The following is a 26,207-nucleotide window of genomic DNA, read 5'->3' as shown; positions in this document are numbered from 1 at the left end:
GAATACTTCCTTTCTTTGCTGTAACCAGACATTGGTGTTGAACTCTGAAATGGGACAACATCAGAAAAGTCGGTGAAATCTTACTTTCTGCTTGTTTTCTCCCGAGGCCTGTGTCACACTTGGGGAAATGTGTCTGCGTGCTTCGGTCTATGGGTAAAAATGGGCTTCAGTTCCCATCTCAAATTTTAATCCATTTATTGTGTTTTACGAGATTAAAACGTTACAGAGAAATTAGCATTCAGGTGAAACGTCAGAGTTTCCAAGGTTACAGACCAAGTGCTGGGAAGTGAGTTGAAGGGACCCATTTCTGTGCTGTAAACACTCGATAATTCAATCATTTTTGAGGGGAAACATATCTGCAGTGACATAATTCCAAAAACGGTGTTATGAAGAAACGGTTCAAATGCTTCTGCCCTCATCCCTGGCGGTCTAGTGGTTAGTATTCAGCGCTTTATCTGAGTGGCCTGGGTTTCATTACCGTTCAGGAAATCAGGACTTCTTGATCCTGATGCAGAGAGCGCAGCTTTACCAGGAATCTGTTTCATGCCTTTGATCAGTCAATACCCCAGCTCTTCAAAGAAGGGAAAAGTGCCTTCCCTCTCTCTGCACAGTCGGACAGTTAATCCTTCATTCTCCTCTGATTCCACTTCCCAAAGAGTTTCAAAATATTGTCAAAACTGAGTCCCAGCTATTTCTTTTCTGTGCTTTTTATCCATAGAAGCTGCAGCGATTGATTGCGTTGGTTTTGAAAACGAAACGTATCCATGTGCAATGTATTGGGCTATTCCAAGATTGCCTTCTCTGACAACGGTGGGACATGACTGACGTTGTCTATGATATGGAAGTGCCAGTGTTTGAGTTGAGTAGACAAAGTTAAAAATTACACAACATCAGGGCAGAGCCCAGCATTTTTATTTGGAAGCACTAGCTTTTGGAGAGTCGCTCCTTCATCAGGTGGGTGTTTTTCTGCAGAAACTTGGTGTGTACGTCAATATGCGCGATCTTTTGGAAGATCATCTGGACTTTAACCGACCGTTCGTGGTGTCGACGGTCCCCATGACTTGGAGGTGTTGGTGTTGGACTGGGGTGGATACATTTAATAATCACACAAAGAAATTTTAGATTCCAAGAGGTGACAAACACATGATGAAGAAACAGTGCATGGAACACTGGTGCTTCCAAATATGTCTGTTCAATACAATCTGGTGCTGTGTGATTTTTACTCTGATAGCTCTTGGAAATGTTTAACTGATCGAAGACAGTGAAAGAATTTTCGTTCGTGGAGATGAAAATTTCAAATATTACCCACCTCAGCATAACAGAAATGAGTAGGTTGGATGTGTGATGAATCGCCATAATGCGCTTGCGCAAAGTAAAAGTTGAACTTACAACCGCCTAATGCGTTGCCAGCTATACGAATGGTTGTGCCACTGGCCAGATGCACAGCTGAGGTTTTACACGCTGCAGAGCTGTGGTGTTAACAAGGACATGAGCAATAGCAGTAACAGTCACAAGGCGAACAAAGAACAAAGATAATCAATATCATTGATTCACTTCAAATTGTCCTCAGAAAAACGACCATTCACAATCTGATCAGCCAATCAATGAGGTCACTGCTGATCTTGGAAATTGCAACTGACTTTGCTACGTTTTCACCAAAATTTGAAGTAAACTCCAGCCTAATCATATCATCGCATATTCCCGTTAATTTTCAGCTTTAGATTACGTTAATGACCTGTCCGTATTTGCTGGAAATGAGTGAAAACGTCCTTCCGGTGATGTAATCCAGTGCAGAGACGGCCAGAAATGAAAGGACAAAGACATGAAACATCACTCCCATTTCTCTCTGTACCAATGCGTTTTCCTGAGTTGAATATTTTCAGGACTTGTCTTTACTATCTAAAGAATTAATTATTTTCCCGGGAAAGATTCTTCGTAAATCAATTAACATCTGAGTTGTTGAAACATATTTCACTTTAGATTAAAATAGTTCAATATCCTTTCCCCCAGCCTAACGTCCCAATCCTCCCTCCTCTTCCATGTAAATGCAAGCTGATCCAGGTGATGTTGGAGCTCCCAACCTGACGTTCCAATGCTCCTTGCTGCTCCATGTCAATAGAAGCGGTTCTACTTGAAGTTGGAGCGCCCAGTCTGATGTCATAATGCTCCCTGCTCCATGTCAGTCGAAGTGGAGCAGTTCAGGTTAGACCTACCACTCTGATGTCCCAATGCGCCCAGCTGCTAAATGTCATTAAACGCTTATCCTTGTGAGGTTGGAGCTCCCAGTCTGATGTCCCAATGTTCCCTCCTCCATGTCAATAGAAGTGGTCCAGTTGAGGTTGGATCTATCACTCTGATGTCCCAATGCTACCTGCTGCTACATGTCATTAAAAGCTGCTCCAGGTGAGAATGGAGCTCCCAGAATGATCTCCCAAAGCTCCCTGCTCCAGGCCAACTGAAGCTGCTCCAAATAAGGTTAGATCTTGCATTCGGATGTGCCAATGCTCCCTGCTGCTCCATGTCAATGGAAGCTGCTCCAGGTGTGGTTGGAACTCCTCGAATGATGCTACAATGCTCCCTGGTCCACGTCAAAAGACGCTGCTCCAGATGAAGTGGGAGCTCCCATCCCTGGCAACTCACATACGTCCATACCATCATAGAAATACTGCCCACTGAACATTTCCACCACTGGAGCCATTGGTGGACTATCCACATCATGAGAAGCTAATATTATTTTTAGTCACCACCGAATCATTATTTCCAAAAGTCATTCTTTCTTAAACCTTATTTAGAATGTGCACACTGCAGTCAATCCGAAGTAAGATAATGGTGCTAATTGATCTATGCTTAATAAACATTACATCCTATTTTTCATGTAGAGTAACTGCGAGTTAGCAAGGACAATGTTTATATTGAAATCACACTTTTATTCCAGGTGAGAGACTGTGGTTTGCATTTTTTAAAATGAACTTGTTCACTGTGTAAAATGATCAAATAAATCTCAATTTCAAAACAAAATTGGTAACGTTGTCATCTATCTTGAAATGTGATGTCTTCTTCTTTCAACCAGACGGGTATTATAACGAAAAGTCGATTAATGATATGCGTATAAAGACACTTTAAATCGCAAGGTTTGTGAAGGTTTGTAGCTCAGGTTGAAGTTTAAGGTGTAGGTTTGCTCGCTGAGCTGTAGGTTTGATATCCAGACGTTTCATTACCTCGCTAGGTAACATCATCAGTGGCGATCTCCAAGTGAAGCGAAGCTGTTGTCTCTTGCTTTCTATTTATACCTTTCGCCTGGATGGGGTTCCTGGGTTTGTGGTGATGTCATTTCCGGTTTGTTTTCTGCGGGGTTGACAGATGTGTTTGTTTATGGCATTGTTGTTGGAGTGCCAGGCCTCGGGAATTCTCGAGCATGTCTTTGTTTAGACTGTCCCAGTATCAACGTGTTGGCCAAGTCGAACTGGACTACCAAAAATCCATAAACCAGGAGCCCCCTCAGACCCATAGTCTCATTACCCGGAACACCAACTTACAGACTGGACAAAGAACTACACGCAAGACTGAAATACCTCATAGAAGAGTCACAGCACTCCATCCACTCCACCCAGGAATTCCTAAAAATCATCAAAAACACCAAAGTAGAGGAAGGGGAAGCAATGGTCTCATTTGACATAATAGCACTGTTCACCTTCATCAACATCGACCTGGCAAAGGAAACACACTTTTACAAGAGACCATCACACACATCAACCACCATCAATCACATTACCAACGAAAACATCATGAAGCTTGTGGACCTGTGCCTCACCACCCACTTCACTTTCAACAACATAGTCGACAAACAAACCCCCAATGGCCCATCCATGGGATCTCCGCTATCAGGATTCATAGCAGAAGCGGTAATGCAAAGACTAGAACAAACAGCCCTAGCAACAATCAAACCAAAATCTGGGTCCGCTACGCAGATGACACCTTTGTCATCACAAAACGAAACAAGATAGTAAAGACATTTAACATCATCAACAACACTCTCACAGGCATAAAGTTCAACAAGGAGGAAGAAACCGACAACAAACTCGCATTCCTGAAAGACACAGTAGAAAGAAAGGACAACAGAGAACTACAAACCTTTGCATACAGAAAAGCGACAAACACTGACCAAATACTTAACTACACCAGTAACCATCCCATCATACACAAACGAAGCTGCGTCAGAACAGTATTCCAACGAGCCACCACACACTGCAGCACAGACGAACTTCGGAAAACAGAGGAAAACCACCTTTACAATGTATTCGAGAAGAACAGATACCTAAAAAAATACAGTCCACACATTCCTCAAGAACAAACCACGACAAGCAGACCAAACACAGCCAGAAACCATAAGCACCTTACCATACATCAAAGAAGTTTCAGACATGACAGCCAGACTACTAAGACCCCTCGGAATCCTAGTCGCACACAAACCCACCAACACTCTCAAACAAAAAATAACAAACTGAAAAGAACCAGAACAATCCACAGACAACACCAACGTCATCTACAAAATTCCATGCTAGCCAAAAAAAGACACGACCTTCTCTCCCTCGTAGCCCTACACACGGATTAAAAATACCACCATTTCGACTGGGACAACACCTCTCTCCTGGGACAGGTTAATCAAAGACACGCCCGAGAATTCATAGAGGCCTGGCACTCCAACCACAACGCCATAAACAAACACATAGATCTCGATGCCATCTATCAACCCCTCAGAAAACGAACAGGAAATGACATCACCACAAACCCCAGGAACCCCATCGAGGAGAAAGATATAAATAGAAAGCAGGAGACAACAGATTCGCTTCACTTGGAGGTTGCCACTGATGATGATGTTACCTAGCCAAGTAATGAAATGTCTGGATATCAAAGCTACAGCTGAGCAAGCAAACCTACACCCTACATTTTAAATTATTTTTCATGTTTATATTGCATGAATCTGCGGTTATTGATCCACAGTTTAGTTTCACTCCATAAAGGTAACATGCTGATTTCTCCAGTTGTTCATAGTTCAATGTGATGCATGCAGTGTGTGCATAACGAGAGGGAGCTTGCTTCCCACATCTTGTGTTTATCTGTGCCTTATGTCCAGCATTCATCAATGGCGAGAGCAAGGGGCGAGGGCGAGACCAATATGTAAGTCTTTCCGTGCCCATGCCTGGCAACCACAGCGGCAATTCTCCACTGTGCATTTACAGCCACTTCTCAGTGCCCCTACACCCACGCCCTGCCCCTTTGAAATATCGCTATCATTTTGTGCTGTCTCGCTGTGCTCTTCTCACCAGGATGAATTACTTCTATTCAATCTCCTTCAGATTTCATCTGACAAAACGTTCATTAAGAATCCCTTTGCATAAACATGCACTTTGCAGCTCTCGTTATTTGATTTTCCTGGATGTCTTTCAGACTAAAAAACGTTCACAGCAACTTGATTTGCAAAAGGAAACCGCGCTCCCTTTCATTATCCCAATGCAACCTACATTTCCATACAGTTTAGTCAACAGGCTCAGACCATTCTTTGAAATTTTGTAATAGTGTAAATGCGTATAAACTGACCATTAGCGTTCCAGTTTCAATATGACAGCTGTGATCATCTGAAAACAGCACCACGAAAAAGCCGTTGATGACAGCGACGAGAGTGGGATTCGAGCCCACGCGAGCAGAGCACAATGGATTAGCAATCCATCGCTTTAACCTCTCGGCCACCTCGTCACAGAGGCGATAATGGCTATGACCTTATGAATAATTGAATTGGGTAAATTATGCAGAGCAGCAGATATTTCTCCCTGGTGTTGGTAAAATGATAAATAACACAGTACGGTTCCAAGTCTATGGTCTGACCCCTGGGTTGTGGGGCAAATGCACTCCCACTGTCACACTATGCACACAGTGATCTGAACAAAAATGAGGAAATGAATATATAACAAGGTCTGTTGAATTCTGTGAAGATTTGAAGCTTTCGGAATGAAGAACCCGAGACAGCATGAGGTGTTCTTTCAATAAAGAGTTGGATAGAGCTCTTAAGGATAGTGGAATCAAGGGTTATGGGGATAAGGCAGGAACAGGATACAGATTGAGGATGTTCAGCCATGATCATAATCAATGGTGGTGCTGGCTCGAAGGACAGAATGGCCGACACCTGCACCTGTTATCTATTGTCTATTAAATTGCCCGTGAGGAATTGTTTTCCAGACTGGAGGAGAGTGCACAGTGCTCAATGTCATTATTCGGAACACCTAACTTCCGCTCAGACGTTTTTGACACGCACTTGTGTACAGAACAGACAATTTCAAAATCTAAAATAAGGCTAAACTGACAATTGAACTCAACAATGCAAAAACCTTGATCTGTGTCATGTTCCTGGGCCGTGCGACACCAAGTCACTGTATGATCACAGCAATACAGTGAGCAAGTGTCAGAAGGAATATGAGTGCAGTGCCAGTGCGCATGCTGGGAGCAGCAGGTGACACAAGGGGAAGTGGATTTCCCACAACAGGAACACTTCCCAAACAGCGGACTGCGGTGGAAGAATTCAGAGGGGGTTTATATTTTGGAATTTGATGCCACAGACACAATGGAGATCTGCCATTGAGCCTATTCAAGATGAAGATTTTAAGATTGCTACAGTTGTAAAACAAAATAAAAAGCTCATGGGTTAGTGAAGGCAAAAGATGAAATTGTACATTTCATCAATCTACCCATCTTTACAATAAGTACCTCACCACTTTCCTCACTCGGGGACAGAACCACTGGTGAAGATGATCATATAATCCCCGTGACTAGCCATGGAATCAGAGAAAGTCGGTTTCCCAAACGTTCAGGTAAAACAAGGAATGTGGAGGTAAGCATTAATGTGTTGCTCCTGTGCTGAAGGTGACCAGTGCACGGTATCTCTGTTCCAGTACAGTGGGCAGTGCAGTGCCGAAGGTTTAATTTTGAGCCTCACATGGAGCAGCTTCAATTTGTCGTAGTGTTGAGGGATCCGGACAGAAGGTGATATTGAGCAAAGCCAAGTTTATGGGAAAATACTCGTGTTTTTGGATTGAGAAACAACCTTTTCTGGATAATGACTCCTTGATCAACAAATATACTGCAAGTGTCTAAAACGTGAAGAGACATGTGTGTAGAGAGAGCCGAAGGTGATATTTCAGCAGATGAATAACGTTTCCCATGTGCACTGCGTTAAATTCCGGGAAAATAGATATTGAACTGGTTTCATATTACAGAGTTTGTTGCAAATTCACAAACGTTATTGCAATAATAAAAAAAGAAATCACATAGGACCGTTTGAATATTGTATTGAACTGAATTTTGGTCTGAGCATATTTTATCTGAAATGGTGTGCTGCAGAGAAGTATAGAGGGTTAACAATACAAAAGGACAGAGTCTTCTTGGTGGATTTCTTGGGTGGAGTTAAGAATGTACGAAATATCCATAACATCATGTGAATGTGGTCAAATCTTTAAAGTAGGTGTTGCCTCTCCAAGTGACAATTCAATTCCTACTCATTAGGATATCACTTCCGTCTGCAGTTATTTTACGACATCAGCTCCATTTACAGAGTTTCACCTTGAATAATACGCACGTGTTCATGAAATATCTTTGTTTCTGAAGTCAACAAATTCTAAATTGTCACGCAACCACACTGACTTTCACTCAATGGTAAATTCTCTCCTTGAACGTTTGTTCGTGTATCTTTTAAAACACTGTGAAATCAGCTTCTACGTTTTATTTCTGGAAAGTCATTCACGATTTAAATAACTCTATTGAGTGGAAGAAACTCTCATCCAAACTTTCCTTTATCATTCACTAATGGTTTTCACGATAAAGAGGGACTTTCCCCGATTTACTCATTCAAACCTCGCGTTATGTGAAAATCTCATTTGTTCACATCAAACTTGCGTGTTTCTGCTCCAGCATTTCCAAATCTCATGAATAAATTCCTTCATTCTTTCTATCATCCCGTTTGTATCCTTTCTGATATTTTTATGTCTCAGTAAACAACGTCACTTGGCTTTCTAATATCTTGCTATCCAGGAAACAGCGCCTGTGCTCTTTCTAACTTCTTCGCATGTTTTTGGTGAAGAATGAGGACAAGGATTATACATAATGTTCCCACTGAGAGTGACCAAAAGATTTTACAGTTACGCTATGAAATCTTTGCTTTTTAAATATGACGCCTCCATTTATAAATACCAATAAGGTAAATTACTATCTAATCAGTTCATGAACATTGTCTCCATGGAGACGAGAATTTTCTATGTCTTCCTTTCTTCTTCCACGGAATGTCTGAAAGGTTTGGAAGGCCAACATCGCTAAATCCCCATGTCCTGATCAGTCTCAGCTATTTCTAAAGGCGACTGAAGTTCAAATTCTGCATAGGGTGTCTCCCATCATTCCAGTGCAGACAGGTTCTGGACAGAAAATGCTATCAATGAAGGCCACCGTGAATCTGAAATCAACAGTTTTCACATAGTAACTCTCGTAGCTATTGTGTATCGAATGTTCGTTTTCTTGTTCAATTTGTTCATCATTTCATGGGTCCCTGTGTTGAATTCTACTGAATGATTAATTAGTGAATGGAGACATTCCCTTCACCACTCAGTCGAAACTCCATGGAACATTGAAAGAATTTACTCATACGCTTCCAGAGGACAGTCCTGCCATTACTGGGATGAATCAGTGAAAATTGCCCACGTATCCTCAAAGGCAAGGATTTCATTTTCCATTTTAGCAGATCATTGCAACACTGAATCCCATGTGTGCGTTCATTAAAAACAAAACAGTTGCAGCAAGTGTTTAAAACTAAGATTTTGCAATCTGCTTGCATTGTTTGTCCCAAAAATTACATTCCATATTCTGGTATGTTTGTGGATGAAAGCACTTTCTGAATCTTGAGCAATTATATTTCAGTTTTGTCAAAACATTATCATTCGCTGTTCTCTCTTTCCCTTTCAGTTTCCCGTTTTATATCACGTATTTTATCAGTTTATCTTAAGTTTTCAATAATTTCAATCAATCTTCCTCCTGATTACCAATCCGAGAGAATGCCACAATTTTGTCAATTTATATGCAGTGCAGCTGAGGGGCGCGGTGACCAAGTGGAAAGGCATTGGTCACGTGAAATAAAAGGAGCCGGCTGGTGGAATCTGGCTGTTCCATCACAGTCATATTTAAAACATTTAACGTAATCTTTAGCCAAATCATATTGGCAGAAAATAAGAAAACAAAAATGAAAAAATTGCTGATGTTGAAAATCAAACAAAAACAGACGTTGCTGGAATATTTCAGGACGTCTGGCAGCATCTTTGGAGAGACGGACCCAATGGATGTGAAACGTTAACTGTGATTCATCTGCACAGATGCTGCCAGCACACCTGTGATTTTACAGCAATTTCTGTTTTTGTTTCAGATTGGCAGATTTTGTCGCAGTCCATGAGAACAGTGCTCATTAGAATCAAACAGAGAGCATGGACCTGGCAGTGTGAAATGAGACAGTAATAATGAATGAGTGGAGAGTGTTGTACTGGAAAAGCACAGCAGGTCAGGCAACATTCGTGGAGCAGGAGAATGGACGATTTAGGCATAAGCCATTCATCAGGAATTAGGCTTGTGAGTCGGGCAGAGGAACAAAGCTGAAGCCAGGTGCCAACTCGCAGGCACCTCCTCCTACAGACCACGATCACAATCTCTCCTCCCCTCAACAAACTATCATCTCCCAGACCATCCACAATCTCATCACCTCTGGGCATCTCCCATCCACAATCTTCAACCTCATTGTCCATGAACCGCGCACTCCCCGATTCTACCTCCTTCCTAAGATTCACAAACCTGACTGCCCCTTTCGACCTATTGTCTCATCCTGAGCCTGTCCCATCCGAATAATCTCTTCCTACCTTGAAACAATCTTCTCTTCCCAGTTCAGGAAATGCCCACTTACATTCGTGATACGCCTATGCACTTCACCTCCTCGAAGAATTTCGTTTCCCTGGCCCCCAACGCGTCATCTTCACCATGGACATCCAGTCCCTGCACAAATCCATCTGCCATGACAGAAGTCTGCAAGCCTTCCATTTCGAAATCTCACACCATCCCAACCAGTATGTTTCCACTGACTTCCTCATCCACGTGGCTTAACTGGTCCTCACAATCAACAACTTCTCTTTCCAATTCTCCCACTTCCTCCATCGAAACCCTCATAGGACCTAGCTATGCCTGCCTGTTTGTCAGATACGCGGAACTGTTCATCATTTCGCAATTACACAGGCACCATCCTCCACCTGTTCCTCCGCTACATTGATGAATGTTTGGGACCACTTGGTGCTCCAACGAGGAGGTTGAATAGCTCACCAACTTTACCAACACCTTCCACTCCGACCTCAAATTTATCCGGATCATCTTGGCAACTTCACCCATCTTCCTGGACCTCTCCATCAGCGACTCTGGCGACTGACTAATTACAGTCATATACTACAAGCCCACCAACTCCCACATGTACCTAGACTACATCTCCTCCAAGCCTATCTCGTGTAAGAACGCCATTCCTTATTCCCAATGCCTCCACCTCCAGCACATCTGTTCCCAGGATGACCAATTGCACCCCAGGAAGAGCCAGTTGGTCTCTTTCTTCCACGATCACAAATTGCCTTCCCACGTGGTTGACAGCGCCCTCACGTTCATCACCTCCATTTCACACACCACCACCCTTGAAGCCATGCCTCTCAACGCAACAAGGACAGAACCACCTGGTGCTCACCTTACACCCCCATCAAACTGCGCATAAACGCATCATATTCTGCCACTGATGCCACCTCCAAACAGACACCACCACCAAAGATATATTTCGCTGCCCAGCCCTGCCAACATTATGTAAAGATCATTCCCTTAAAGAACCCTTCTTCAGGTCCACACATCCCCCCACCAGCCCACAACCCTCTCCTGGCACCTTTCACTGCCACCAAAGGAAAAGTGAAACTAGCACCCACACCACTCCCCTCACCTCAGCCAAGGCCAGAATGGACCATTCCACATCCATTAGAAATTCACCTGTACAGCTACCAATGTCATCTACTGAATCCGTTGCGCCCAGTGTGGTCTCCTCTGCATCAGGGAGACAGGAAACCTTCTTGCAGATCATTTCAGAGAACATCTCTCGGACACCCGCACCCACCAACTTCACCGTCCTGTGGCTGAACACTTCAACTCCCCCTCCTACCCCATCAAAGACATCCAGGTCTTGAACCTCACCACTGCCAAACCGATACCACCCAACGCCTGGAGGAGGAACACTACACCTACCGGCTTGGGACCCTCACACCACACGGGATAAATGTGAATTTGAACAGTTACCTCATTTCCCCTCCCCCAAGCCCAAGCCTTCAACTCGCCACCGCCCTCTCAGCCCAATCCATCACTGCAATATCTGACCTAATTTCTTTTCCCTCCTATTCATCTATCTATTGCTTTCCAGCTATTTCCCCTCAACCCCACACCATTTACATTTATCTCTCAGCCCGACTCACATGCCTTATTCGAGATTAAGGGCTTAAGCCTGAAACCTGAATTCTCCTGCGCCTCGGATGCTACCAGATGTCCTGTGCTTTTATAGCATCACACTACCAACTCTGATCTCCAGCATCTGCAGTCCTTACTTTATCCTTGGAATTATCAATGACCTTAGAGTGAAAAAACCCCTAGATTGCAGTGATCACAGTGTGACTGAGTTTTCCATTTATTTTGGGTGAGGGCAGGCTGGATCTGAGACGAGCGCTTCACATCTAAACAACGGGAATGGTATCAGATCGCAAAGTTTGGGTGGACTGAAGTGAAGTGGAAAATTATGTCAGAAGATGGGTCAGTACAACTGCATCACATCACCCAGACTGTAAATGACAATCAGAGATAGAAAATCAACTTCAGTTTGGGCACAATGACAGGTAAAGTGGAAAGGAGACAAGAGAAGACACTCAGGTGCAGTGGAATTAGTTATGTGAAAGGATTCGATATATAAGCTACACCTTTACATATGGACTGCCCTCACATTGGACAAAGGAATTTCCTGCAGTATAACGGCGATATTTGCCTGTGACATCACAATGCTGAGAGACACTGACATAGTTTCTTCTGTAGCAGCGTGGCATCGTAAAAGCATGATCGTCCCATCAACCAGAATTCAATACTTCAAAGCTCTCCTCTGCGCTGTACAACTTATTTGCTGCTCCTGTAGTCAGATCTTAATCGCTTCACTGTGTATCTTCTTCTGCTTCCTGCTTCATGGAAACACTTGAAACGTGAGCAATTCCACTTTCCACTTTCACCAATCTTTTGCAACTCCCGAGTTGGCACAGGTACGAGTGACCGCTTGGCCTTCTCGAGCGCTCAATCAGGTGCAAGAGCCCTGCTAGAACTTAGCAACTTTGATTGCGAACTTCCTCCAAATATCATTTATTTGAGAGAAAGAGAAATGTGCTGAGCTGGTGGGAAAGAGAGAAATGGGCCGTGGACTCTCTTCCCTCAGTAAAATGCAAATAAGTGCATTTTTGTGCTGCCCATTTGATGTTCAGAATCAATCTTCCCAGAACAATCCAGCAGAAAGGCTTTTGATTTACAGGCGTCGGTTTCTTTGCTGCAATCGGACTTCAGTTAACATCTGAGTCCCAACTGTCCCAGATGAAGTGACTCCGAATGAAACCCTCACTCACTGAGAACCAACCCCACAGCCAGGTTCTGCGGGGCTGCAGGCAGTCCAAAGCGGAAAAGAGGATTAAAAACGAGCCATTATTTCTCCCTCAGCCACTCTGTCACAGAGACAAGGAGAGGGACGGCAGAGACGTGTGACGTCATTCACGTGCCGACAGAAGCCGTTCAGCCCATCGAGTCCATGGTAAATCTCTATCGCTTGCTTCTCTCTGAGGTTATTCATCATCAGTGGTGCTTGTTCTAATATGAATGAACTGTATCTGTGTCGATATGCTGTCTCCAACATACTGAACCACATGTCATTCCCGGCTGTTCATTTCACTGGAGGACCCTGCTGTGTGACACAGCGTGGGGAAGAACTGCAAGGCTGTTAAAATAATGACTGCAGATGCTGGAAACCACATTGTGGATTAGTGGTGCTGGAAGAGCACAGCAGTTCAGGCAGCATCCGTGTATCTTCGAAATCGACGTTTCGGGCAAAAGCCCTTCATCAGGAATAAAGGCAGTGAGCCTGAAGCGTGGAGAGATAAAGCTAGAGGAGGGTGAGGGTGGGGGGAATGCAGCATAGAGTACAATGGGTGAGTGGGGGAGGGGATTAAGGTGATAGGTCAAGGAGGAGAGGGTGGAGTGAATCGGTGGAACAGGAGATAGGCAGGTAGGACAAGTCCGGACAAGTCATGGGGAAAGTGCTGGGCTGGAAGTTTAGAACTAGTGTGAGGTGGGGGAAGGGGAAATGAGGAAACTGTTGAAGTCCACATTGATGCCCTGGGGTTGAAGTCTTCCGAGGTGGAAGATGAGGCGTTCTTCCTCCAGGCATCTGGTGGTGAGTGAGCAGCGGTGAAGGAGGCCCAGGACCTCCATGTCCTCGGCAGAGTGGGAGGGGGAGTTGAAATGTTGGGCCACGGGGCGGTGTGGTTGATTGGCGTGGTTTACCTGGAGATGTTCCTTAAAGCGCTCTGCTAGGACGCGCCCAGTCTCCCCAATGTAGACGAGACCGCATCGGGAGCAACGGATACAATAAATGATATTAGTGGATTGCAAGTAAAACTTTGATGAATGTGGAAGGCTCCTTTCGGGCCTTGGATAGAGGTGAGGGAGGAGGTGTGGGCGCAGGTTTTCCAGTTCCTGCCGTGGCAGGGGAAAGTGCCAGGATTGGAGGGTGGGTTGTAGGGGGCGTGGACCTGACCAGGTAGTCATGAAGGGAACGGTCTTTGCGGAAGGCAGAAAGGGTTGGGAGGGAAATATATCCCTGGAGATGGGGTCTGTTTAGAGGTGGTGGAAATGTCGGTGGATGATTTGGTTTATGAGAAGGTTGGTAGGGTGGAAGGTGAGTACCAGGGGCGTTCTGTCCTTGTTACGGTTGGAGGGGTCTGGTCTGAGGGTGGAGGTGTGGGATGTAGACGAGATGCGTTTGGATGGCATCTTTAACCACGTGGGAAGGGAAATTGCCATCTCGAAAGAAGGAGGCCATCTGCTGTGTTTTGTGGTAGAACTGGTCCTCCTGGGAGTAGATCCAGCGAAGGCGGAGGAATTGGGAATACGGGATGGCATTTTTGCAAGAGGTAGTTTGGGAAGAGGTGTGGAAGTGGTAGGGTGGGAAGAGGTTTGCATCAGGTCAAATCTCCGTCACATTCGTGACTGTTGTTCTTATGTTTATTTCTTCTCTACGCGTGCTGAAGTAACACAGTGAGGGATCAATTACTGTTATCAGACATACATGTAGGGGCGTATTAAATACTGAAGTTGTGAGATTCGAGCAGTGTTTATTAACATAGACCATTCACTGTTCGAAGCTCAGGCTCAGGAATTTGACAGAGAGCGAATTTGAGCAAAGGTTGAGCCGGGGCGTTTTCCCCATGACGTAACACGAGTTTCTGCGGTTGCTTTGTTGTTCACCTCATTTCTGTGTCTTGCATCATTGAGGATTTTGAAGTTGTCCCCTCTATACAAAAGGCCCGTGCTTATGCAACATTGTACAAAAGATGCAGTCCAATAACAGCCGATGCTAATTCTGTCTACTTATCCAGATATTGACCCCTGGAAACAGCACTGTGCACTCTCCTCGAGTCTGGAAAACAACTTCCTCACATATAATGCTATATTCTCGCTCTCATGGTGCTGTTCATTCCATCGGCTTCTGTTTTTCACAGAATCCGATTCAATAGATCTTGTTACTGTGTCATTTCTTTCCATGTGGTCAGATCTTGTGAACAGAATATCACAGTGGGAGTGCCCTGGGCCCATAACCCAGAAGTCAGACCATACTCAGGGAACCGTATTCTGGTCTTGATCATTTCATGAACACCAGGAAGAGATATCTATGCTCTTCAAAATTTAATTACCTGTTTTAAGAAGAAAGGTAAACAGTTCCTGGTTCCTGCTTTTGTTACCACACGGACCAAGATTGTAAATGCTGGAACCAGTCGAGACTGTTCGCTCTCCCACATCCAACTTAGCCCCAGGTTGTGTTAAGATGATGGTCTGAATCGCTTCCTTCTCTTCCCTGTCACTCTAGGATGATGTGAGCTGTGAAATCTTTGATGTGAACTAGAGGCAACGTGGAAAAATGTATGCACAGCAGGTCCGTGAGCGACGGGACTCGCTGCAGTAACATCCCATGCTGATTCAGACAGCAAAAGCCTCCCTGTGACTTCGAGAAGCACAGACACTGTTCCGGAATAATGGGGAGAGGTTCACTCTTTCCTCACCTTTCCAGAATTCCCATACTTTCCACTCCTGCCAGCCCCCTACCCCGCTCCACACACCCGTGTTTGATAGGGAGCTGAAGACCGCGTTCAAGCTGCTCGACACTAATCCTGCGTGACAATGGAGGATGAGTTCGTCCAGTTCTTAATGAATATCGCCCTGTTCCGGGAAAGCAGCTGGCACAGCCTCCTGGAAGAAGCGAGTCAGAATGGAAAGGAACTGTTATTAAAACTCTGTGCTTCTTTCACTCCGAAACAGCAGAAATAGCCTTAGTTAACCAAAAACTCACCTGATTTCTGGTTTCCACGTCTGGCGCCGTTCTGGCTTGTTTGTCTCGGATGTGACATTGCTTCAGACGGTGACATATGTGCGAGAGCTCTCGCGTTCACATTGCGGATGAGCCTTGGAATTTTGCACACTACTTCATTTTTGACTGTGAAGATATGATTTTGATGAGATCGGTTTCAGATAATGATTCCAAAGCTTGAAAACATACACAAGCAAGTTCAAGAACCGCTTCTTCTCGTCCATTGCTGCTCTGAGAAATGGATTGTCTAACTTGAAATAATGCTGATCTTGCCAATGTGGATTTTGCTGAGCGCACGTCCGATATGGAGTAACCTGAATTCCTAAGTCTGGCCAAATTTTGCTTTCCTCACGCTGTGATCTGCATGTCCTTGATGACTATGATCCGACTTTACCATCGCAAACAACGCTTTCCACTGTACTTAGGTCCATGTGACAATCAATCAATCAAAACACAGTCATTTCCTCATTGCGTGGAGCCAGCAGAGCGCAGGTGGGCTGCATGGCCTCAGTCTGCAGTGTGACACATTTTGTGATTCTGATTGAAATTGCAAATAAAACAGCAGAATTGGGGAAGTTACAGGGTGGTTATATTGACACAGCTGGGACACATCTGTGCCACAGTGTATCACACAATAACAGTGAAGATATTTTAACGTCATCCTCGAAGGTACATGCTACATAAACCTGAAGACTACGGGAAACCGCTGTGGTCAGCGATAACAGAGCGGCCCAGAGGGATCGTGGTGGGCGCATAATCCAGAAATTAATGAATGAAAAGCATCCTCTGCTCGATGACAATTCCAGCTTTAAGTGTGTGTACTGCAACTGCCAGAGTTTCGCTATAACAGTGCTCCGTTCTTCACATTACATATTGATGAGCCATCTGCGTCCTGTCACTCAATGGTATCTGAAATAGATACAACCGCCACATTTATGCATTTGAGGAAACACACGTTTGAAGTTATGGGAGATTTTTTTGCTGTTCTCTGTAGGTCTGTTATGAACTGATTCGCAAAGTCACTTGACTGAGCTGGGAATACACTGGCGAAGGTGAGATAAATCAGTTGGTGTGTGGGCCATACACCTGACGCCTTGCAGTTATTCCCCACGCTGTGTCACACAGCATGGTCCTCCGGTGAAATGAACAGTCATGAACGACATGTGGATCAGTATGTTGGAGACAGCATTTCAACACAGACACAGTTTCCTATTATTACAACAAGCACCACTGATGATGAATACCCTCAGAGAGAAGCAAGTGATAGAGATTTACCGTGGACTCGATGGGCTGAACGGCTTTTGTCGGCACGTGAATGACGTCACACGTCTCTGCCGTCCCTCTCCTTGTCTCTGTGACAGAGAGGCTGAGGGAGAAATAATGGCTCGTTTTTAATCCTTCCTTCCGCTTTTGACTGCCTGCAGACCCGCAGCTCCTGGCTGTGGGGATGGTTCTCAGTGAGTGAGGGTTTCATTCGGAGTTGCTTCATCTGGGACAGTTGGAACTCAGATGTTAACTGATGCCCGATTGCAGCAATGAAAACGACGCCTCTGAAACAACAGCCTTTCTGTAGGATTGTTCCGCGAAGATTGATTCTGAACATCAAATGGGCAGCACAAAAATGCACTTATTTGCAATTTACTGAGGGAAGAGAGTCCACGGCCCATTTCTCTCTTTCCCACCAGCTTAGCACCTTTCTCTCTCTCTCAAATAAATGATATTTGGAGGAAGTTCGCAATCAAAGTTGCTAAGTTCCAGCAGGACTCTTGCACCTGGCTGTGCCCGTGAGAGGAAGCTTCAGAGCATATCTGCACTTACATCCCCTCATAATGCCTGCAAGTGGAGGGAAATGGCTGAATATTCTGCCAATAGAGACACCTCAGTGCACGGGGAGGGAATAAACAGCACTGTCCCGGTGGGGGCATTCTGCAGATCAGACACAGTCCACTTTATCCTTCAGATCATACCGGAGTGAGAGCGCTCGAGAAGGCCAATCGGTCACTCGTACCTGTGCCAATTCGGGAGTTGCAAAAGATTGGTGAAAGTGGAAAGTGGATTTGTTCACATTTCAAGTGTTTCCTTGAAGCAGATAGCAGAAGAAGATACACAGTGAAACGATTGAGATCTAACTACAGGAGCAGCAAATAAGTTGTACAGCGCAGAGGAGAGCTTTGAAGTATTGAATTCTGGTTAATGGGACTATCATGCTTTCACTCGCCCACGCTGCTACAGAAGAAACTATGTCAGTGTCTCTCAGCATTGTGATGTTACAGGCAAATGTCGCCGTTACACTGCAGGGAATTCCTGTTTTCCAATGTGAGGGCAGACCATATGTAAAGTAGCTTGTATATCGAATCATTTGACAGAAATAGTTCCACTGCACCTCAGTGTGTTCTATTGTCTCCTTTCCACTTTACCTGTCATTGTGCCTGCACTGAAGTTGATTTTCTACTTGTGCGAGTCTTTTACAATCTGGATGATGTGATGCAGTTGTACGGACCCATCTTCTGGCAGTATTCCACTTCACTTCAGCCCGCCCTAACTTCGCTATCTGATACTTTCCAGTTGTTTAGGTGTTCAGTGCTCATCTCAGACCCAGCCTGCCCTCACCCAAAATAAATGGAAAACTCAGTCACAATTTGATCACTGCAATCGAGGGATATCTTCACTCGAAGGTTATTGATAATTCCAATGATAATGTTAGGACTTCAGATGCTGGAGATCAGAGTTGGCAGTGTGATGCTGAAAAAGCACAGCAGATCAGGTAACATCCCGAGGATCCGGAGAATTCAGGTTTCAGGCTTAAGCCCTTCATCAGGAATGAGGCGTATGAGTCAGGGCTGAGCGATAAATGGAAGTGGTGTGTGGTTGAGGGGAAATAGCTGGAAAGCAATAGATGGATGAATAGGAGGGAGAAGATAATAAGTCAGAAGTGGCAGTGATGCAATGGGTCGAGAGGGCGGTGGCGAGCTGAAGGCTTATGCTTGGGGGAAATGAGGAAACTGTTCGAATTCACATTTATCCCGTGTGGTGTAAGGGTCCCAAGGCGGAATGTTTGGCATTCCTCTTCCAGGCGTTGGGTGGTAACGGTTTATCAGTGGAGGAGGTCCAGTACCTGCAAGCCTTTGATGGGGTAGGAGGGGGAGTTGAAGTGCTCAGCCACGGGACGGTGAAGTTGTTGGGTGCGGGTGTCCCAGAGATGTTCTCTGAAATGATCTGCAAGAAGGTATCCTGTCTCCCTGATGTAGAGAAGACCACACTGGGCGCAGCAGATGCAGTGGATGACATTGCTAGCTGTACATGTGAATTTACAACGGATGTGGAATGATCCCTTCGGGCCTTGGTTGTCGATGAGGAGAGTTGTGTGGGTGCTAGTTTCACCCTTCATTTGGTGGCAGTCAAAGGTGCCAGGAGACGGTTATGGGCTGGTGGGGGGAAGTGTCGACCTGAAGAGGGGGACGTGGAGGGAATGGTTTTTCTGGAGTGCTGGCAGAGCTGGGTAGCGAAATATATCTCTGGTGGTGGTGTCTGTTTGGAGGTGTCACCCAGTGGCAGAATATGATGCGTTTTATGCGGAGGTTGGTGGGGTGGGAGGTGAGCACCAGGAAGTTCTGTTCTTGTTGTGTTGAGAGGCGTGGGGTTCAAGGGTGGTGGTGCGTGAAGTGGAGGCGATGCACTGGAGGACATTGTCAATCAACCTGCACAGGCAATTTGTGACCGTGTATGAAGGAGACCAACTGGAACTCTCTGAGGTGTAATTGGTCATCCAGGGATCAGATGTATTGGAAGCGGTGGAATTGGGAATAAGGAATGTCGTTTTTACACGGGATAGGGTTGGAGGAGATGTCGTCTACACACCTTTGGGAGTCGGTGGGCTTGCAGTATATGTCTTTAATTAGTCAGTCGCCAGAGACGGTGATGGAGATGTCGAGGAAGGCCTAGGAAGTTGCCAAGATGATCCGGATAAATTTGAAGTCCGTGTGGAAGGTTTTTGTAAAGTTGATGAGCTATTGAACCTCTTGGTTGGAGCACTAAGTGGCGCTAATACATTCATCAATGTAGCTGAGGAACAGGTGTAGGATGGTGCCTGTGTAACTGCGAAAGATGGACAGTTCCGCGCATCTGACAAACAGGCAGGCATAGCTAGGTCCTATGCGGGTGCCCATGGCTATCACCGTCGTTGGGGGAAGTGGGAGAATTGGAAAGAGAAGTTATTGATTGTGAGGACCAGTTCAGTCAGGTGGGTGAGGATGTCGGTGGAAGGGTACTGGTTGGGATGGTGTGAGATTAAGAAATGGAAGGCTTGCAGACTTCTGCCATTGCAGATGGATTTGTACAGGGACTGGATGTCCATGGTGAATGTGGCGTGTTGAGGGCCAGGGAAACGAAATTCTTGGAGGAGGTGAAGTGCATAGGGGTGTCACGAATGTAAGTGGGCATTTCCTGAACTGGGGAGATAGGATTGTTTCCATGTAAGAAGAGAATATTCGGATGGGACAGGCTCAGGATGAGACAATAGGTCGACTGGGGCAGTCAGGTTTTTGTATCTTTGGAAGGAGGTAGAATCGGGGAGTGCACAGTTCACGGACAATGAGGTTGAAGGTTGTGGATGGGAGATGCCCAGAGGTGATGAGATTGTGGTTGGTCTGGGAGATGATAGTTTGTTGAGGGGAGGAGAGTTTGTGATCGTGGTCTGTAGGAGGAGGTGCCTGCGAGTTGGCACCTGGCTTCAGCTTTGTTCCTCTGCCCGACTCACAAGCCTAATTCCTGATGAATGGCTTATGCCTAAATCGTCCATTCTCCTGCTCCTCGGATGTTGCCTGACCTGCTGTGCTTTTCCAGTACAATACTCTCCACTCATTCATTATTACTGTCTGATTTCACACTACCAGATCCATGCTGTCTGTTTGATTCTAATGAGCACAGTTCTCGTGGACTGCGGCAAAATCTGCCAATCTGAAACAAAAACAGAAATTGCTGTAAAATCACAAGTGTGCTGGCAGCATCTGTGCAGATAAATCACAGTTAACGTTTCACATCCATTGGGTCCATCTCTCCACAGATGCTGCCAGACGTCCTGAAATATTCCAGCAACGACTGTTGATTTTCAACATCAGCAATTTTTTTGTTTTTGTACTCTTATTTTCTGCCAATAAGATTTGGCTAAAGATTATGTTAAATGTTTTGAATATGACTACGATGGAATGGCAAGATTCCACCAGCTCGCTACTGCTACTTGGTTCACGTGACCAATGCCTTTCCACTTTGTCACCACGCCCAAAAGCTGCACCTCATATAAATTGACAAAATTGTGGCATTCTTTCGGAATGGTAATCAGGAGCGAGATTGATTGAAGCTATGGAAAACTTAAGATAAACTGATAAAATACAGGATATAAAACGGGAAACTGAAAGGGAAGGAGAGAACGGCGAATGATAATGTATTGACAAAACGGAAATATAATAGCTCAAGATTCAGAAAGTGCTTTCATCCACAAACATACCAGAATGTGGAATGAAATGTTTGGGACAACCAATGCAAGCAGATTGCAAAATCTTAGTTTTAAAGTCTTGCTTCAACTGTTTTGGTTTTAATGAACGCACCCATGTGATTCGGTGCTGTAATGATATCCTAAAATAGAAAAGGAAATCCTTGCCTTCGAGGGTACGTGGCGAATGTTCACTGATTCATCACAGTAATGGCAGGACTGTCATCTGGAAGCATATGAATAAAATCTTTCAATGTTCCATGGAGTTTCGAATGAGTGGTGAAGGGAATGTCTCCATTCACAAATTAATCATTCAGTAGAATTCAATACAGGGACCCATGAAATGATGAACAAATTGAACAAGAACACGGACATACGATACACAATAGCTACGAAAATTACTCTGTGAAAACTGTTGATTTCAGATCCACGGTGGTCTTTGGAGATGGCATTTACTGTCCAAAACCAGTCTGCACTGGAATGACAGGAGACAGACTATGAAGTATTTGAACTTCAGTCACCTTTAGAAATAGCTAAGACTGACTCAGGACACGGGGATATAGAGATGTTGGCCTTACAAACCTTTCAGACATCACGTGGAAGAATAAAGGAAGTGATCGATAGTGTTCGTCTCCATGGAGACGATGTTCATGAACTGGACAGATAGTAATTAACCTTATTGGAGTTTATAAATGGAGACGTCATATTTAAAAAGCAAAGAGTGCATTGTATAACTGTAAAATCTTTTGGTCACACTCAGTGGGAACATTCTTTGTAATCCTTGTCCTCATTCTCCACCAAAAACATGTGAAGAAGTTAGAAAGGGCACAGACGCTGTTTCCTGGATAGCAAGATATTAGAAAGCCAAGTGACGTTGTTTACTGAGACATAAAAATATCAGAAAAGATACAACCGGTTTCATCGGGATGATAGAAAGAATAAAGGAGTTTATTCACGAGATTCGGAAATGCCGGAGCAAAAACACGCAAATTTGATTTAAACAAATGAGATTTTCACATAACGCGAGGTTTGAATGAGTAAATCGGGGAAAGTACCTCTTTCGAGTGAATCAAGAACTTTCGTTAGAGCTTCAAAACCATTACTGAATGATAAAGAAAAGTTTGGATGAGAGTTTCTTCCACTCAATAGAGTTTTTTTTCAATCGTGAACGACTTTACAGAAATAAAACGTAGAAGCTGACTTCAGAGTGTTTTAAAAGATACATGAAGAAACGTACAAGGAGAGAATTTACCATTGAGTGAAAGTCAGTGTGGTTGCGTAACAATTTCGAATTTGTTGACTTCAGACACAAAGACATTTCATAAACATGTACAACTGAATAAGACTGAGTATAACAAATTCATGGATTGGTAAGGTGTGACGTATTATTCAAGGTGAAACTCTGTAAATGGAGCTCATGCCCTAAAATAACTGCAGACGGAAGTGATATCCGAATGAGTAGGAATTGAATCGTCACTTGGAGAGGCAACACCGACTTTAAAGACTTGACCACATTCACATGATGTTATGGATATTTCGTACATTCTTAACTCCACCCAAGAAATCCACCAAGAAGACTCTGTCATTTTGTGTTGTTAACCCCCTGTACTTCTCTGCAGCACGCCATTTACGATAAAATATGCTCAGACCAAAATTCAATTCGATACAATATTCAAACGGTCCTACGTGATTTCTTTTTTTTAATCATTGCAATAACCTGTGTGAGTTTGCAACAAACTCTGTCCATGAAACCAGTTCAACATCTATTTTCCCGGAATTTAAAGCAGTGCACATGGGAAACGTTATCCATCTGCTGAAAAATCATCCTTGGCTCTTTCTCCACATACGTCTCTTCATGTTTTAGATACTTGCAGTATGTTTGTTGATCAAGGAGTCATTATCCAGAAAAGGTCGTTTCTCAACCCACAAACAGGGGTATTTTCCCATAAACTTGGCTTTGCTCAATATCACCTTCAATCCGTACCCCGCAACACGACGACAAATTGAAGCTGCTCCATGTGAGACTCAAACTTAAAACTTCGCCACAGCACAGCCCACTATACTGGAACAGAGATACCGTGCACTGGTCACCTTCAGCACAGGAGCAACACATTAATGCTTACCTCTACATTCCTGGTTTTACTTTAACCTTTGGGAAACCGAGTTTCTCTGATTCCATGGCTAGTAACGTGGATTATATGATCATCTTCACCAGTGGTTCTGTCCCCGAGTGAGGAAAGTGGTGAGGTACTCATTGTAAAGATGGGTAGATTGATGAAATGTACAATTTCATGTTTTGCCTTCAATAAACGATGAGCTTTTTATTTTGTTTTGCATCTGTAGAAATCTTAAAATCCTCATCTTGAACAGACTCAATGGCAGATCTCCATTGTGTCTCTGGCATTAAATTTCAAAGTGTAAACCCCCCCTGAATTCTTCCACCGCAGTCCGCTGTTTGGCAAGTGTTCCTGTTGAGTTAAATGCACTTCCGTGTGTGTCACCTGCTCCTCCCAGCATGCGCTCTGACACTGCACTCATTTTCCTTCTGACACTTGTTCACTGTGTTGCTGTGATCATACAGTGACTTGGTGTCGCACGGCCCAGGAAAATGATACAGATCAAGGTTTTAGCATTGTTGAGTTCAATTGTCAGTTTAGCGTTATTTTGGATTTTTAAATTGTCTGTTCTGTACAAAAGTGCGTGTCAAAAACATCTGAGCAGAAGTTAGGTGTTCCGAATAATGACATTGAGCACTATGCACTCTCCTCCAGTCTGGAAAACAATTCCTCACAGGTAATTTAATAGACAATACACACAGTTGCAGGAGTAGGCCATTCTGCCCTTCGACCCAGCACCACCATTCATTATGATCATGGCTGAACATCCTCAATCTGTATCCTGTTCCTGCCTTAGTCCCATAACCCATGATTCCACTATCCTTAAGAGCTCTATACAACGCTGTATTGAAAGAAAACCTCCTGCTGTCTCGGGTTCTTCATTCCGTTGACTTCAAATCTTCACAGAATTCAACAGACCTTGTTACATATTCATTTCCTCATTTTTGTTCAGATCACTGTGTGCAGAGTGTGACAATGGGAGTGCACTTGCCTCAGAACCCAGAGATCAGACCATATTCCTGGAACTGTACTGTGTTATTTATCATTTCACCAACACCAGGGAGAAATATGTGCTGCTCTGCATAATTTACGCAATTCAATTATTCATAAGTTCATCCTCTGCCCCGCATTGGTGACGTGATGGCCGAGAGGTTAAGGCGATGGTGTACTAATCCATTGTGCTCTGCACGCGTGGGTTCGAATCCCACTGTCATCGACTATTCTCCAAAGGCTACGGATGTTGCATTGAAATCGGGACTCCAATGGTCAGTTTGTCTGTATCAACGCTATTATGCAATCTCAAAGCATGGTTTGACCCTGTTGACGCAACTGCATTGAAATATCGGTTGCCTTGGGATAATGAAAAAGAGCGTGATTGTGTTTTTCATGTCAAGTTGCTGTGAACGTTTTTCCGTTTGAAAGACATCCAGGAAAATCAAATAACGAGAGCTGCGAAGTGCATGTTTATCCAAAGGGATTCTTAATGAATCTTTTGTCAGATGAAATCTGGAGGAGGTTGAGTAGAAGTTATCCATCCTGGTGAGAAGAGCACAGCGAGACAACAAAAAATAATGGAGATACTTCAAAAGGGGCAGGGCGTGGGTGTAGGGGCACTGAGAACTGGCTGTAAATGCACAGTGGAGAATTGCCGCTGTGGGTGCCGTGCATGGACACGGAGAGACTTACACATTGGTCTCGCCCTTGCCCCTTGCTGTCGCCATTGATGAAGGCTGGACATAAGGCACAGATAAACACAAGATGTGGGAAGCAAGCTCCCTCTCGTTATGCACACACTGGATGCATCACATTGAACTATGAACAACTGGAGAAATCAGCATGTTACCTATAGGGAGTGAAACTAAACTGTGGATCAATAACCGCAGATTCATGCAACATAAACATGAAAAATGATTTAAAATGTAGGGTGTAGGTTTGCTCGCTGAGCTGTAGCTTTGACATCCAGACGCTTGTTGACTTGGCTAGGTAACATCATCATCAGTGGCGTCCTCCAAGTGAAGCCAAGCTGTTGTCTCCTGCTTTCTATTCATATCTTTCTCCTCTAACGGGTTCCTGGGGTTTGTGGTGATGTCATGTCCTGTACGTTTTCTGAGGGGTTGATAGATGGCATCTCGATCTAAGTGTTTGTTTATGGCATTGTGGTTGGAGTGCCAGGCCTCTAGGAGTTCTCTGGCGTGTCTTTGCTTAGCCTGTTCCAGGATAGATGTGTTGTCCCAGTCGAAATAGTGATATTTTTAATCCGTATGTAGGACGACGAAGGAGAGAAGGTCGTGTCTTTTTGTGGCTAGCTGGTGTTCGTGTATCCTGGTGGCTAACTTTCTTCCTGTTTGTCTTCCGTAGTGTTGGTGGCAGTCCTTGCATGGAACTTTGTGGATGACGTTGGTTTTGTCCACGGGTTGAATCTGTGTCTTTTAAGTTTGTTCGTTTTTGTTTGAGAGTGTTGGTGGGTTTGTGTACTACTAGGATTCCGAGGGGACTTAGTAGTCTGGCTGTCATTTCTGAAACTTCTTTGATGTATGGTAAGGTGGTTAGGGTTTCTGACTGCGTTTGGTCTGCTTGTCGTGGTTTGTTCTTGAGGAATCTGCGGACTGTATTTTCTGAGTGTCTATTCTTCTCGAATACGTTGAATGGGTGGTTGTCCTCTGTTTTCCGAAGTTCGTCTGTGCTGCAGTGTGTGGTGGCTGGTTGGAATAGTGTTCTCATATAGCTTTGTTTGTGTGTGTTGGGATGGTTGATGGTGAAGTTAAGTATTTGGTCAGTGTTTGTCGGTTTTCTGTATACGCAGTTTTGTAGTTATCCGTTGTCCTTTCTTTCTACTGTGACGTCCAAG

The 26,207-nt window shown here is 44.4% G+C and overlaps 2 non-coding genes across 2 annotated transcripts; one reads left to right on the top strand and one right to left on the bottom strand.

Annotated features, from left to right (window-relative positions):
- Nucleotides 1-5,672: 5,672 nt before the first annotated feature.
- Nucleotides 5,673-5,754, bottom strand: trnas-gcu (transfer RNA serine (anticodon GCU)). Its single transcript has one exon. It is a non-coding gene; the product is annotated as a tRNA-Ser (tRNA).
- An 18,736-nt stretch (nucleotides 5,755-24,490) lies between these two features.
- Nucleotides 24,491-24,575, top strand: trnas-acu (transfer RNA serine (anticodon ACU)). The gene has a single exon. It is a non-coding gene; the product is annotated as a tRNA-Ser (tRNA).
- The last annotated feature ends 1,632 nt before the right edge of the window (nucleotides 24,576-26,207 follow it).

Source organism: Chiloscyllium punctatum, chromosome 18 (genome assembly GCF_047496795.1).
Source record: "Chiloscyllium punctatum isolate Juve2018m chromosome 18, sChiPun1.3, whole genome shotgun sequence".
Lineage (NCBI taxonomy): Eukaryota > Metazoa > Chordata > Chondrichthyes > Orectolobiformes > Hemiscylliidae > Chiloscyllium > Chiloscyllium punctatum.
The sequence above is the reverse complement of the archived record's forward strand: the minus strand, read 5'-3'. Positions and strand labels throughout refer to the sequence as shown.